The 15,794-nt window shown below is 38.9% G+C and overlaps 1 long non-coding RNA gene across 1 annotated transcript in view; it reads right to left on the bottom strand.

Annotated features, from left to right (window-relative positions):
• The window catches only part of LOC140850732 (uncharacterized), a 112,858-nt gene extending 98,141 nt beyond the window's left edge, over positions 1–14,717 (bottom strand). The window contains exon 1 of the long non-coding RNA XR_012133788.1: positions 14,614–14,717. This is a non-coding gene — a long non-coding RNA (uncharacterized lncRNA). The remainder of the gene's footprint in view (positions 1–14,613) is intronic.
• Positions 14,718–15,794: the final 1,077 nt, after the last annotated feature.

Here is a 15,794-nt window from a genome sequence, read left to right as displayed (position 1 = left end):
ATTTTTTTTTTTTACTTGAATTGCTATAGGACTTCAAGGACTTTTTTCTCAGAAAGAGGAATATTTTATGAGTTCTTGAATGTCTAAAACTAGATTTTTCTATAACTCTCACACAAACCAAGTAAGAGTTTCGTGGGCAACAACCTTTTCCCTCTTTTCTATATATGCTATTCCCTGTTTTCTAGCAATTAGTACAGAGGAAAAGTAATATGCTAATAGTCATTTTTTCCTTTTCTAGGTAATCTGTTTTGTTTGTTATTTTTGCCTGAGTGCAGAAAGTAACATGCATAGGCTCTCTCAGTGTAGGAGTTAATACACTAATTTTACCTGATTCCTTAGTAGGTCTTTCAGTCTTCAGGCTCAAATGTTTCTTTCAGTTTAGGATTTGCTTCCTATTATTTCTTTATTGTTATGTTTCTGTAGCTACTCTCCCCTTGTTGATATTCTTATTATACTTAAATTGAATCTGTTGGATTTACCGCCATCATCTTTCCTATACATGTATTTTGCTTAAGTTCATATATTTTTCTCTGTGATCTAGGAGAATTTCACAACTTAATCATTTAATTCACCAATTCAATTTACTGCAGGATGCAATTTTCCCTGTTCAGCCTTTATTTAAAATTTTAATTTAAGGATTGTATTTCTGATTCTTAGCCTCGGACTGTTCTGTTTTCATAAATATAGTATCCTCTCTAATCTTGTATTGAAATATTTAAAAGAGTGGTAATTCACCTAAGTCTTCTCTTCTTCGGATTTCTTGGTAAAAGTCCATTTCAGAGAGATCATTTCCTCTGATTGCTCTGACTGGCCTCCAATGGTTTTTCACTATTTACTTATCTTTGAAGTTCCTTGATTGTCCCATGTTCTTGTTTGTCTTGCCTTCAGATCTTTGCATATGATATAAAACCTCTGAATGAAACCCTCATCCTAGAATAATACCTGGCACAAAGTAAGTGCTCAACAAAAATTTGAAGTTAACAAGTGTATGTCTATATTTTTCCTGTTTGGAGATTTAAAAGGTGACTTATCAGAAACTGTATGGATTGCTATTCAAACTGTTTAATTTCAGATGAAGAGGAAAGGAAAATTTTCATATTTTTGTAGCTTTATTATTACAAGATTGGCAGTCTAGTTTCTATGCAGAAGCTAGGAAAGAGCATATGCAAGAAAGTTTGCTTGCTTAGCCCATTGTGCTTATTGGATGCTTTTCTGTGTTTATTGCACTCCCCTAAGTCACCCCTTCTCTTACTGGCACAGCTTTCCTCAGTATGAGCCTGTTGCAACGATGCTTCCATTTTGCATGCCATGGCAGGTTATGGCAAGGGTGGAGGCAGGATCCAACTTCCCAGCGTGACTTGTAGGGTTCAGACATGTCCCACCTTTACTTGAGTCCCTTTTGGTCTGAGCTTGGAGATTACCTGGGCTCTGCTGAGGAATTTTACCCACTTCTTTTCCAGGTTTGTCTTTCCATCACATGTCTTGAATTGTAGCTGAGTCAGTAGTTCCCTAAATCCATTGTTTAAAGTTTTCAATCAAGTTTGTACTAGTTTCTGAGGGCCGTCGTAACAAACTGGCACAAACCCAGAGATTTTAAGCAACAGAAATTTATTTTATCACAATTCTAGAGGCTGGAAGTCCAAATATTAAGGTTTTGGCCATGCTCCCTCTGAGGGCTCTAGGAAGGAGTCCTTCCTTGCCTCTTTCCAGTTTCTCACAGTTGCAGCAACCCTTTGCCTTCCTTGGCTTGTAACTGCACCCCTCGAGTTTACCTCTATTGTGATATGGCCTTCCTTCCTGTGTATCAGTTCCAAATATCCCATTTTTTATAAATATATCAGTCACTGGATGAAGACCCACCCTAATCTAGTATGACCTCATCTTAGTTTGATTACATCTACAAAGAACTTATTTTCAAATAAAGTCACATTCATAGGTGCTGGGGGTTAGGACTTGAACATATCATTTTAGGGACACAACGAAGTTTTAAAAAAAAAAACTCATAAAATAAGAGCTTCTACATATACACAATGGAATATTATTCAGCCATAAGAAGAAAATAAATCCTACCATTTGCAACAACATGGATGGAGCTAGAGGGTACTATGCTCAGTGAAATAAACCAGGCGGAGGAAGACAAGTACCAAATGATTTCACTCATTTGTGGAGTATAACAACAAAGCAAAACTGAAGGAACAACACAGCAGCAGATTTACAGACTCCAAGAAGGGATTAGCGTTTGCCAAAGGGAAGAGGGTGGGAAGTAGGGATGGGGAGGGAGGGAGAAGGGGATTAAGGGGCATTATGATTAGCATACATAATGTAGGGGGGTCACAGGGAAGGCAGTATAGCACAGAGAAGACAAGGAAGGAGTGACTCTAACACATCTTACTATGCTGATGGACAGTGACTGCAATGTGGTGTGGGTGGGGACTTGATAATATGGGTGAATGTAGTAACTACAGTGTTGCTCATGTGAAAGAAACCTCCCTAAGATTGTATATCAATCATACCTTAATAAAAAATAAATAAATATTGCTAAATTGCCTTCCAAAAAAAATAAGAGTTTATTACTATATAGTAAGACTCTGAATCTAGTTTTAAATAAACTATATCTTATAGAAATTCCTTAAAGTTTCTGGTCTCCAGTTGCAATGTTTTGTCTTTTCTAGCTCTGCTGTAGATGTCATATAATCTTTCTTCACCATTTCAAATGGGATTTGGGTGGAAAGGTGGAGAGTTAAACATGTGGATTCAAATTACTATCTTAAAGTGAAATAAGGTTATTTCACAAACTTTATTAACATTCACTTATGGATAAACACTAAATGGAGTTAATAATGGGCACTAGGAGAGAACAATAGTGACGTGGCTTTCAGCTATTAAGGAAATACAGATAAAAGGACCAATGAGGTCAGCAGTCTCTGCGCTGACACTTTTCCTGAGGAACAGCTCAGGGGGCACTCCTTCCCTCCCCTGAGGAGTTAGTTTCCTTTCCTCCATGGAGGAGAATGTGCTTAGGCTTAGAAAATATCTAAGGGTGTTTCTCAAAATTTTCTGAATGTCAGTAAAAACAGAAAGATAATTTGCAGTGACATTCTCTCACTCATCTTGCTGAGGGGAGAAGGAGGCCTGGAGACACAGGCTGAACCTAGGAAGCACTTTAGAGTGGGCAACAGGAGGCTGAAGGTGGGGCGAGATGGGGCGCCTTCTCTGTGTCCATGCCTGGCCGGTACTGATCTTAGACTAATTCATTTAATCCTTACATGAGCCTGCGAGATGAGTGGTATAAATTCTGTTTTTACAGATGGGGGACCCAGGCTCAAAGGGATTAATTCACCCAAGGTCATTATAACAGTACTTTCACATGAATTCTCCTCACTAAATCTGGTTAGGAAAGTTTAACACCCACTTTCCTGCCCTCACAGATGAGAATCAGTCTCAGGAGCACTGAGAAGTCTTCCCAAGGTCATAGAGCTCCAGCTGGAACTGGGCTCCAGATCACTTGACTTCTGGTTATAGCTACACCTAATGGAGCAGTCCTGCAGCCCCTCATTTGCTGAATTACAAAGTGCTGTAGCTGTATATCAAAGCCAAAGCTATAGTAAGCTGCTATAACAGCAGTTTCAGGTTGAGTTTCTATTGGTCTGTTAGCAGTCCACCATGACTTAGACATCAACTATCTCCCCATTTCTGTGTACAATGTGGGGCTTCAATAAAGATACAGGTGGGGACCACTGCCATCCATCAATGTCACCTGCTGTGTCTGGGGGCCCTTTGAGAGATGGGAGTGGGGGAGAAACAACACTGACAATAATCCATGAGAGCTAGGAAACAGGTTCGCATAACATTTGAATTGCCACTCCATGGAAACCCAACCAACCAATCCACCTCCAAAATAGAACCTTTTCTAGGAAAGAAATGAAGACCTCTGTCTCCTCTGAGCCCCACATATAAAACAAAGAATTAATTATTATAGAAAATATGGAGTAAATAAAAATTACCTGTAAGGCTTACTATTTATCATTATTTACTTTCTGCCCTCAGATGTATACATCTATAACTTAATATCTCTGTGTTTGACACATACCCATGCACACACATACACAGAGTCTAACTCAGGTTCAGGTTTGCTGGTATATATTTATTTTGGCTTTCACAGAAAACATTGCAAATGCTAAATCTCTCTCTCCATTTGGATCCAAATCAATAATTTTTGAGAGTCTTAATATTAGGAGACAAGCTCCAGAGTAAAATGCTGCACAACCAGCCTCATTTCCATTGCAATATCTTAAGCTGCTGATTGTTAAACCTTCTGTGGTGGGAATCCTTTGCTTACTATTCCCCTCATGTGCAGGCTGCATGATTAGCTGCTCAAACATGAGCCATGCTTTATGCCAAGGTGATCTCAGGCTATTGCACACATTATGCAGACCTTGCATATAGGGGGAATAAATCTCAATGACCCTAAAATCTTTCCCTCATAATAAGTTTTCTTTCCTGTAACCGCATCTCTCTGAAGACTGTCTCGGGCTTTACGCAACAAATAAGTTAATGTAGGAGAGAAAACAGATGGGCTTGACTGCATTCTGGGATTTTTATAAAGCAACTCGTTTTGGAAAATGTAAGTGAGGTTTTGTCTACAAATTCCCCAAAGGCATGAACAAAGAGTGGGAATTTGGATCCCAAAATAACAAGGAAGGACAATAATTATGGTTCCAACACACAAGTGGCCTGAGAATCTAATCAGTAGCACTGAGGTTTCAAATGCTCATCCCAGGATGGTCACTAATTCCCTCTATGATCTTGCACGTGGCCATTAACAGCTCCATATTGGGTTGGAGTTTTCATTTGCCTCACAGGTTTGATATAAGAAATATCTATCAAAGTGAACATGTTAGTTTTAACTAGCCCTACAGAGTTGTGTGCCTTGTCTTAAAGAAAAGTTCAAGGCTCAGTTCAATTTAAAAATAACACATTATCAGGACAATTCTAAAGGTGGTAGCTGGTGGGGCTGAGGTGGGGGTCAGCCAAGAAGGGAGAAAATACCCAGACCACCCCTTCTTTTCTGAGAACTGTTTCACAGGGGGCCTCTGCATGACTGTAGCATGTGACCATTCTAGTCTCACACTCCACTGCCCTTCCCCATCCTGAGTCCTATCGACCATAAGAGATATCTGACTCATAGGGAACCCATCCTGAAATTGAGATGAGATAACCAGACATTGTCTCCTTCAAATTGAAATTAAAAGGCAATGGGCCCCATCATATATTGTAGGTGGGAATGTAAAGTGATACAGCCACCATGGAAAACAGTCTGTCATTTCCTCAAAAAATTAAACATAGAACTATCATATGACCCATCAATTCTACTACTAGACAGGTGAAATATATTCAAAAGAATTGAAAATATATTTTCCCACAAAAACTTGTACACAACTGCTCATAGCAATAGTATTGATAATAGCCTCAAAGTAGAACCAACCCAAATGTCCATCAGCTGATGGTTGGATAAACAAAATGTAGTATACCCATATTTAGATATTACTTAGCCATGAAAAGTAATGAAATAGCCTAGAATATTTTTTAGCCACAAAAAGTAATAAAATGCTGTTATATTCTGCAACATGGGTGAACCTTGAAAACATTATGCTAAGTGATAGAAGCCAGACACAAAAGGACATATATTATATAATTGCACTTACATGAAATGTTCAGAATAGGCAAATCCATAGAGACAGAAAATAGATTAGAGGTTTCCAGGGAATGGGAGAAGGGGATAATTTGGACTAGCTTCTAATAGGTATGAGATTTCTTTTTAAGGTGATGAAAATGTTCTAGAATTAGACAGTGGTAATGGTTGCACAAAAAACCTCTGATGTGTACACTGTCAAATGGTGGATCTTACATTATGTGAAGTATATCTCAAAATTTTTAATACTATATTTTTAAAAAGCAATGAAATCAAGTTAGATATGTATGGGCTCTGGACTGAGAGCATCTTAAAACTAAGACTGAGGGTACCATTTAAGGGTATCTATGATGAGCCACACACAAACTAAGCAGAAAAAGGTCAGGCTGCATGGAAAACGGAAGGAATAGCCTGAGAGAAGCAAAGAAAACGTGAATGGCAGCCCCAGGATTAAGATGATCTCCAGGTGCTGGTGTACGAAACCCCACTGAATATCCTGCCCCTGGGAGACATTCTAGTATGTATTTAGTAGATCTCCCATTTTTGCTCAAGCCTTTTGACAGGATTTTTCTTACTTGGAACCAAACAATTCCTGTCTAAGAACAACACCAAGTAAATGGCAATATAGTTAAAGCACCTATTCCCCTCCTGTCCCCACCAAGAAGTTAAAAGCACTTGCCAGGTTTCTCGGGACATCCATGTGAAAATGGAAATACCATCAAGTACAAAATACCTGGTTCTACAGAAGAAAAAGAAAACTCACTTTCACTTGGTCAGCCCACTTTCACTTAAAAAGCTATGAAGCCCAAGAGGACAAATACATCAACATAATAAAGGCCATATATAACAAACCCACAGCCAACACCATGCTTAACAGCGAGAAGCTAAAAGCTTTTCCTTAAGATCAGGAACAAGACAAGAATGCCCACTCTCTGCACTTTTATTCAACATAGTACTGGAAGTCCTCGCCACAGCAATGACAACACTAAGAAATAAAAGGCATCCAGACTGGTAAGGAAGAAGTTAAACTTTCACTCTTTGCAAAGGACATGATATTGTACATAAAAAAAATCCTAAAGAATCCACTCCAAAACTACTAGATCTAATATTTGAATCCAGCAAAGTTGCAGGATAAAAAATTAATACACACAAATCTGTTACATTTCTATATACTAAAGATGAACTAGCAGAAAGAAAAATCAGTAAAACAATTCCATTCACAATTGCATCAAAAAGAATAAAATACCTATGAATAGACCTAATGAAAGAAGTGGAAGACCTATACCCTGAAAACTACAAGACACTCATGAGAGAAATTAAAGAAGATATGAATAAATGGAAATAAATCCCATCCTCATGGATAGGAAGAAGTAATATTGTCAAAATGGTCATCCTGCCTAAAGCAATATACAGATTCAGTGCAATCCCTATCAAAATACCAACAGCAAAATTATTCAACAAACCAGAGCAAATATTCCTAAAATTCATATGGAACCACAAAAGACCCCACATAGCCAAAGCAATCCTGAGAAGGAAGAAGAAAGCTGGGGGGATTACACTCCCCAACTTCAAGCTCTACTACAAAGCCACAGTAATCAAGACAATTTGGTACTGGTACAAGAAAGAACAGAACAATAGGCCAATGGAACAGACTAGAGAGCCCAGATATAAACCCAAGCATATATGGTCAATTAATATATGATAAATGAGCCATGGACATACAATGGGGAAATGACAGACTCTTCAACAGCTGGTGTTGGCAAAACTGGATAGCTACATGCAAGAGAATGAAACTGGATTATTGTTTAATCCCATACACAAAGGTAAACTCAAAATGGATCAAAGACCTGAATGTAAGTCATGAAGTCATAAAACTCTTAGAAGAAAGCATAGGCAAAAATCTCTTGAATATAAACATGAGCAACTTTTTCCTGAATGCATCTCCTTGGGCAAGGAAAACAAAAGCAAAAATGAACAAATGGGACTACATCTAGCTAAAAAGCTTCTGTACAGCAAAGGACACCATCAGCAGAACAAAAAGGCATCCTACAGTATGGGAGAATATATTCATAAATGACATATCAACAAGGGGTTAACATCCAAAATATATAAAGAACTCATACACCTCAACACCCAAAAAGCAAATAACCCTATTAAAAAATGGGCGGAGGATATGAACAGACAATTCTCCAAAGAAGATATTCATATGGCCAACAGGCACATGAAAAGATGCTCCACACTGCTAATTATCAGGGAAATGCAAATTAAAGCGACAATGAGATATCACTTCACACTGGTTAGGATGGCCAACATCAAAAAGACTAGGAACAACAAATGCTGGCAAGGATGCGGAGAAAGGGGAACCCTCCTACACTGTTGGTGGGAATGTAAACTACTTCAGCCATCATGGAAAGCAATATGGAGGTTCCTCAAAAACTAAAAATAGAAATATCATTTGACCTGGGAATTCCACTCCTAGGAATTTACCCAAAGAGAGCAAGATCTCAGATTCAAAAAGGCATATGCACCTCTACGTTTATTACAGCACTATTTACAATAGCCAAGAAATGGAAGCAACCTAAGTGTCCATCAGTAGATGAATGGATAAAGAAGATGTGGTACATATATACAATGGAATATTATTCAGCCACAAGAAAGAAACAAATTCTACCACTTGCAACAATATAGATGGAGCTAGAGGGTACTATGCTCAGTTAAATAAGTCAGGCAAGAAAGACAAATACCAAATGATTTCCCTCATTTGTGGAGTATAACAACAAAGCAAAACTGAAGGAACAAAACAGCATCAGAAGCACAAACTCCAAGAAGGGACTAGCAGTTACCAGAGGGTAGGGGAGGGCTGGTGGAGGGGAGGACAAAGGGATTGAGGGGTATTATGATTAGTACACATAGTGTTGGAGGGATCATGGGGAAGACAGTGTGGCACAGAGAAGACAAGTAGTGACTCTGTGGCATCTTACTTCACTGATGGACATTGACTGCAATGGGGTATGGGAGTGGACTCGATAATAAAGGTGAATGTAGTAACCACATTGTTTTTCATGTGAAACCTTCATAAAAGTGTATATCAATGACACCTTAATAAAAAAAATTAAAAAAGAAAAAAGGCTATGAGGCCCAAACTTGGCAGGAGCTTAGAGTAGCATACATCTAACCCAAGGGCAGAGGGCATGGAAGGCACAGCAATTGCTGGTCTCACCTGACTCCTTACCTGACTTCCTTCAAGCACCTGTCAGTGCTTGAAGGAAGCTGCCTCTTAAACTTCCCTGAAAACTCTAAGTTTTCTTCCTCCACCCTCCATACCCTGAGGATACCCTTATTTCCCACTAAAAACCTGAATGGTAAATGTTGGGGAGGACACTCGGTCAAATATAGTAGAGAAGGTTGGGCCATTCTAGAGTCTGTCTTTTTTATAATCACTTACATAAGATCTTAGCTTTTCTCTCAAAGTATAAAGTAGTGTGATGTATGATAGGAGACAGGCTTGGTGAACACCCTCCCTAATAGCATCCATGAAAATTAACTTTCATTGATTTGCTATTAAAATTCTACATCCGTAACTACTTTGTATAATGATTTACTGGGTAAGGCTGATTTTGAGTCATGAGCTGGCAGGTGCATAGGTACATTTATAGCAGAGAACACAATCCTTTTAAGGATGCTGGGAGATGTCTGAACTCAGCATCACTATTCATCCCAAGTCTCTCAAAGATTGGAATCTCTACATCTTCCAGAGATGCAGCTTACAGAAACTAATGCTTGCAGAATCAGGATGTTGCCTGTGAGGTCACTGGACCTTGGCCTAAATCTAATTTGAATAATTACATTTTGTTCCACCCTGAGTCAGTAGAGGCCCCTGATTAATAATCAGCATTTGCTACATGCCAGTGAAGTGTTTGCTGCTATAAATAGACAGAGTTAACAATCTAATTAACTATAGGAACTGGCAAGATGAACACTCCACTCAGGAAGAAAGATGGATGACAATATTTTTAAGGTCTATGAGCACTGAGCTGTCCCTGACCCTAATCCATTAGCAGTTATTGTCAAAGGTCACTCTGTTAACCCTCATTTGAAAAACTCCTTCCAAAAGCAGCCACCTTTTCTTCCTGGGGGGCAGGCATTTCAGCAATAAATATTCTATAATGATACAATAGAACTTTGAGGTACCTAAGGATAAAACATGGCTGAGGAAGCATATGTCATTTTCATTCCTACAATTCTGCCCACTGACAGTCCATAGCTCTTGGACTTGCTGCCATCAGTGACCAAGCCCCTATCTCCAGGGGCCAGGTAGTTCTTTTTCATTGTCAATGCTGGGTCTTGTGGAATTTCTTTGAGGCTTTCTATCAAGTTGTAATGAAATAAAATCCAGTATAGGGCAAGCCTCTAGGTCAAAGAGTGTCTTCCATTAAGTGATGTATAATCTGAAGTTTACAATCTGATTCCATTCTAGGAGTATCTGAATTTGATCTACTATTGAATTTAAAAGAACATTTTGCTGATGGTGGAATCTCCATCCTTTTTCTCCCCCTTATATTGCATTTGCAGTAATGTGTCTCCTTCCCTTATCTTGATCCCCAACATAGGATGCCTGAGCCTTAGAGCACCAAGCCAGCAAGGCTGTGGTCTCACCACTGAGCCAGTCTTTGGCATTTACAAAGGGTCTTAAACAAAGCATCTTGGTTGTTCACACATTATCTAACTGCATATAGCATCCTAGTGACTGTGGACCCAGGGCCTAGTGTCCATCTCCACATTTTGCCTTATATTGTATATCTCTCTCCTATATTATCATCAAACCTCTCTACTGAGTGGTGCATATCTGTTGCACTGGGCCTTTGCCTCACTGCTGTGTCAAATGCCACCAATGGTGTCCTAATGACAGAATGTCATTTCCATAGTTTTATTGAAGTATCTGCCACTACTGAGCACCTTTTACATTCTACTAAATTCTCTCTTCGCTTGGTTCAATGAACATTCTTATGGTTTTCTTTAATCCTGTGAAAGGGCTGTCAGATTTACCAAATAAAACTACAGGACTTTGATTTCAGAAAAATATGCATGGGACCTACTTATACTAAAATGTTATTTGCTGCTTATTTGAAATTGAAATCAAACTGCATCCTGTATTTAATCTGGCAACTCTACTTGGTAATGATATTTCTCTGCCACTTTCCATTCAGGCTTTTGTCTTTGTCCTTTTTATTTCCTTTATCTTCACTTGCCCCTCTGAATTTATCTGTTCTACTAGGTTCAGCCGTCATCTCTTCTAGATCACCTCTCTCTTTCCTCTGAACTCTTTAAGCACATTCAGCAACTTGATATGCTTCCTTGTCACATATATCTCTTCTATTGTCTTGAATTATTCTTTGAATCTTTCATATGTTTATCATTTATCACTTACACTGGATTTTAAATTCCTGGAAGTCAGAATTCTTTGTATCCCAAGGTCTGCAGCACAGTTTCTATGGGTGGGCTATCAATAAATGCATAAAATTCCTAGAATTTAGTTTCTACTCATCAAAATAATCCCTTATTTTTTTATACAATGCTGTCTAGATTTCCTACCATTATGCTTCCCTAGTCCATTCACTCCCACTTCCCAGGTACCACACTATTTTTCTGCCCCCTTTACAGAAAAACTCCAGCAAGAGGTCTGTACTTTCTGCCTCCACTTCCTCTCCTACCATTTTCTCCAGAATCTACTGCTATCAGGATTTGGTCTCACCTACACCTAAACTGTTCTTGTCAAGGTTGCCTATTAATTACTTCCAAATTGTCATACATAATGGAAACAACTTATTCTCACCTAACTCAGCCAGTCAGTAGTATATCAACTGAGTTCATTGCCTTAGTAATTGTCCCTCTTTCTTCCGGGCAATAGGTTTTGAAACATTCTTGCCGCAGCATCTTCCCTCAGCTTCTATATTATCACTGCCTTTGTTTTTCTTCATGCCTCACTGGCTGTTCCTTCTCAATCTCTTCTGTGTATTACTTCTCATTTTCCTAACCCCTAAAATGAGGAATGTCCTAGGGCTCAAACTCTGAGCCTATTCTTTATCTATACTCACTCCCTAGGGATCTCAGCCAGTCTCACAGACTTCAATACTTTCTATATGCTAACAATTCCCAAGACTATGTCTCTAGCCTACACCTTTTCCCTGAACTCCAGAATCATGAGCATTTGTGTACCCAACATCTCTATTTGGAAGAGATAAAGAATGAACTTCATATTAAAATGCCCAAAACTAACCTGGTTTCCCCAGTCTTATCCCAAACCTGCTTCTCTCATAGAATTTATTTTCTTAATAACTCTTAAACTCATTCTTCCTGTTATTCATATAAAAAATCTTGGAGTCATCCTTGATACATCATTCTCTTCCAAACCCCACATCCAATCAATTATAAAATCCTGTCACTTCTACCCCCAAAAGGTATTCAGAATCTGACAGTTCTCACCACTTTCACCTCTTGCCTACATTATTGCAACAGCCTTGATTTGCCCACTTCTACCTTGCCTTCCAACCATCTACTGTCCATGCAGTAATCATAATGATTCTTTTAAAAGATTCCTTTAAAACATAGTTATATCAGGCATTATTAGGAAGGATAGTCAGATCCTCTTATAAAATCCTCCGATGCCTTCCTATCTCAAAGGAAAAGCCAAAAACTCCAATTATTGGCCTACAAGGCCATGTGATCAGACCACCATAACTTTATGGCCTCCAATCCACTCCTCCCTCACACTGACTTCTTTGTTATTTTTTGAAGATCACAAGCAAACTCCTTGGGATTGCTTCTAATTTGCTATTTCTTTGGCTTGAAATAATCTTTCCCTAGATACCCATTACTTCCTTAACAGCTCTGCTCAAAGGTCAACTTTTCAGAAAGAGCTTTCCCATGAACCTCTGTAAAACAGCTTCCTTCTCCTCTCCTTCATCCCATAATCCCTATTCCCACCACCCTGCTTAATTTTGTCTGCAGCAATTTCATGCCAGATAGAATTTTGTTTACTTTCTCCCCCACTAAAATGTAAGCTCTGCTTTGTCACTGCTATATGTCTACACCTAGACCCATGCCTACATTCAACATGTATTTTTGTGTGCACAAATGAATGAATGAAACTGTATGCTGTATACTTTAATACATTAAGCTCTGCGCTGAAGTGTTCTAAAAGATTGACATACTTAGGTGTCAAAAAACAAAGATTCATTCTTTCCCTTATTCATTCAGCAAATGCATATCAACCATTTACTATGAACCAAGTGTTTGCCTAAGCACTGCAGAGTGAAAACAAAAAAGTCCTGCCCCAAATATTTATCATCTGGGTTGCCTGTGGTATGTAAACAGCTTCTGTAAATTTTGCATTGATCAGCAACATCAGATCAAGAAAACATATACCTTGTAGGGTGATTGAGAAGAACAAATGAAATGTTTTTACCTGGATGTGCTTTGTAAACATTCTAATGCTATGTAAATCAATACTGAGCCTCATAACAACTTTATGAAGGAGACAGGGCAGCATTTTTACAATAGTCCCTTTTTTTGATTAAAAAGAAAAATTCATAAAAGTTAAGTGATTTGCCCCCAAATCAGAGCTAGTTAACAGAGCTAGAGCTATGTCTCAGGTCTTCGGGTCTGTGTTCTAGCTCTATTTCCATAGTACTCTTCCTACCAGACAGTTCAGTTAATGTTTTATGGATAAGTGGAATTTTGTTTATGAAGCCCTTCAAATGTGTTTGACAAAATATCTAGAGATATCTGTATTTGTTGCCTAGGGCTGTCATAACTATCACAAACTCAGCAGTTTAAAACAACAGAAGGGTATTCTATAATAGTTCTGGAGGATAAAAGTCTGAAATCAAGACTTCAGCAGGGCCAATGTTCCCTCTGAAAGCTCTATGGAAGAGTCTTTCCTCACCTCGTCTAGCTTCTGATGTTTTCCCACAACCCTTGGCTTTCTTTAGCTTGTAGAAACTTCCCTCCAATCTCTTCTTTCATTGTCACATGGCTTTCTCCCTATGTGCCAGTGTCCCAGTTTCCTTTTCTTTTAAGGATACCGTCACTGGATTAAGGCCACCCCTAATCAAGGATGATGTCATCATAACTTGATTGCATCTGCAAATGTAATTCACATTGCATTTGCAAATAAGATCACCCATGTTGGTAAAGGGGGTTAAAATTTGAACATCTCTTAGAGTGATGTGACTCAACCCACAACAGTATTTAAAGGGCCTAGAAACATCTTTCAAAGAGCATGCTAGGGAGGAAGTTAACATGGTTGGAAGGTCTGCATGACCAAAGACAGTCCAGCTGTGCATGGATCGGACACCTGCCAGAGTTTCTCTTGCAACTGACAAACAAACACAAAGAGAATCAGCCTGTAGGCATGAAATTGTATCCTGCTAGAAAAGGGCTTGGCAAAATGCCCCAGTTTCTCTGAGAGGCACATTGTTTCATAAAATAATCTATTTTCATCAGCACTAGATAATCCCACAAATGGACATACAATGACAGCAGTGATGCAAGCAGGGCGAAGCTCAGGGAGAAATCTTACCCTAAATTGTTACGTAGGCCAGCACGACTACACAACTGGCACACCTGTCAGTTCTCTCTGCCTCTAGCCTCTAACCCAGCAACTAACCCAGTTTAGTCAGACCTTCCAATGTTAAGGGAGCTTCTATATTTAGACAACATTCCTCACCTCCGGATGAACTGGACTGGCTGCTATGTCATACCTTAACATAGCTCTGTTCCTGTCTTTTGTGTTTGTTGGCGGAACCAGCAGCCTTCTCTGACATATAAATTTAAGGTATTTTTAGAGCTGGAGAGACCCCAGAAGCTCATCTAATTTAACTCTTTTTACAGCATCCAGATACAGACTTCAGAGCCATTACCTGGGTTTGAAGAGTCCCAACAATTCCCCAAAACACTGTGTGCCTTTGGACTGGTTCTTAACTTCTTTGTTCCTCATTGTTCTCATCTATAACATGGAGACAAGAATAGCAGTATTTACCAGAAATGGTTATTGGATGGATAAGTAGATACACATAAAGTACTTAAAGCAGTGCCTGGCACTTGGTAAATACAAGAAAAATTTTAACAGTTCTCATTTTCATTGTTTCAGATGAGCTCCCTAAGGCTCAGAGGCATAATGTGAGCTGCCCGGGTTAGCCAGCAATCTTGTTCCCAGTCAGATCTGGAATTGTTGGACCAATACCCTCTTATTTGGTCCCTAGTTAACACACTTAAAGTAGCCCCTTGGAGATGGATATAAAAGGTAGGAGCCACTCGCCGACCAGCTCTATTTCACCAGCTTTAATTATGTTTCCCAGACTACCTGATTGTCACCGTGAAAGTCAGGAGATGGGCCTTATGATGAGGTAATAATCATAACAGTAAGTTAGATTGGAGAGGTATGAGATTAAAGGCAAAGAAACCACTTAGTGGACATTACAGTAGTCCATCTGATAAGTAATTAGATGGAAAGGGAAGAAAGAATGGGGAAATGAAGTTTATTAAAAAAAAAATCACAATATGAATGCCCTTGTACTGTTCACCATGTAAGAATTTATTCACTATGTAAGAATTCGTTCACCATGTAAGAACTTGTTCGTTATGCTTCAGAAGATTGGAGACTGACGAGAATTAGGCTTGAGATGGATTAATGATTGTACATTGAGCATTGACCCCCTATACTGAATTTTATTGTTGTTAACAACCATTTGATCAATAAATATGAGAGATGCCCTCTCAAAAAAAGTAAATAAATAAATAAAAATTAAAAAAAGAAAAAAAAATCACAATAAACTAAGATGTTTTATTACCAGCAAAAGTACAAGGCAATCAAATGAAATGTAAGTGTCTTTCTGGATAAAACCATGAAGAGGGCCTCTAGGCATGTAAGACTGGTTTGGTAAAGGCATGTGATCACTTCAGACAGAAGCTGGGAGTGAGGTAGAACTGCTGGGTGCACAGGTGCAACCATATCAGGTTCCAGCAATGATTTCAATCCCATGAGGAATGCAAGGGGGGGAAACTGTAGGAGGGTTTAGCCCTCAATCTGCATCTAAATAAC

The sequence above is a fragment of the Manis javanica genome, chromosome 8 (assembly GCF_040802235.1).
Source record: "Manis javanica isolate MJ-LG chromosome 8, MJ_LKY, whole genome shotgun sequence".
Lineage (NCBI taxonomy): Eukaryota > Metazoa > Chordata > Mammalia > Pholidota > Manidae > Manis > Manis javanica.
This window is presented reverse-complemented; position numbering and strand designations above follow the sequence as displayed.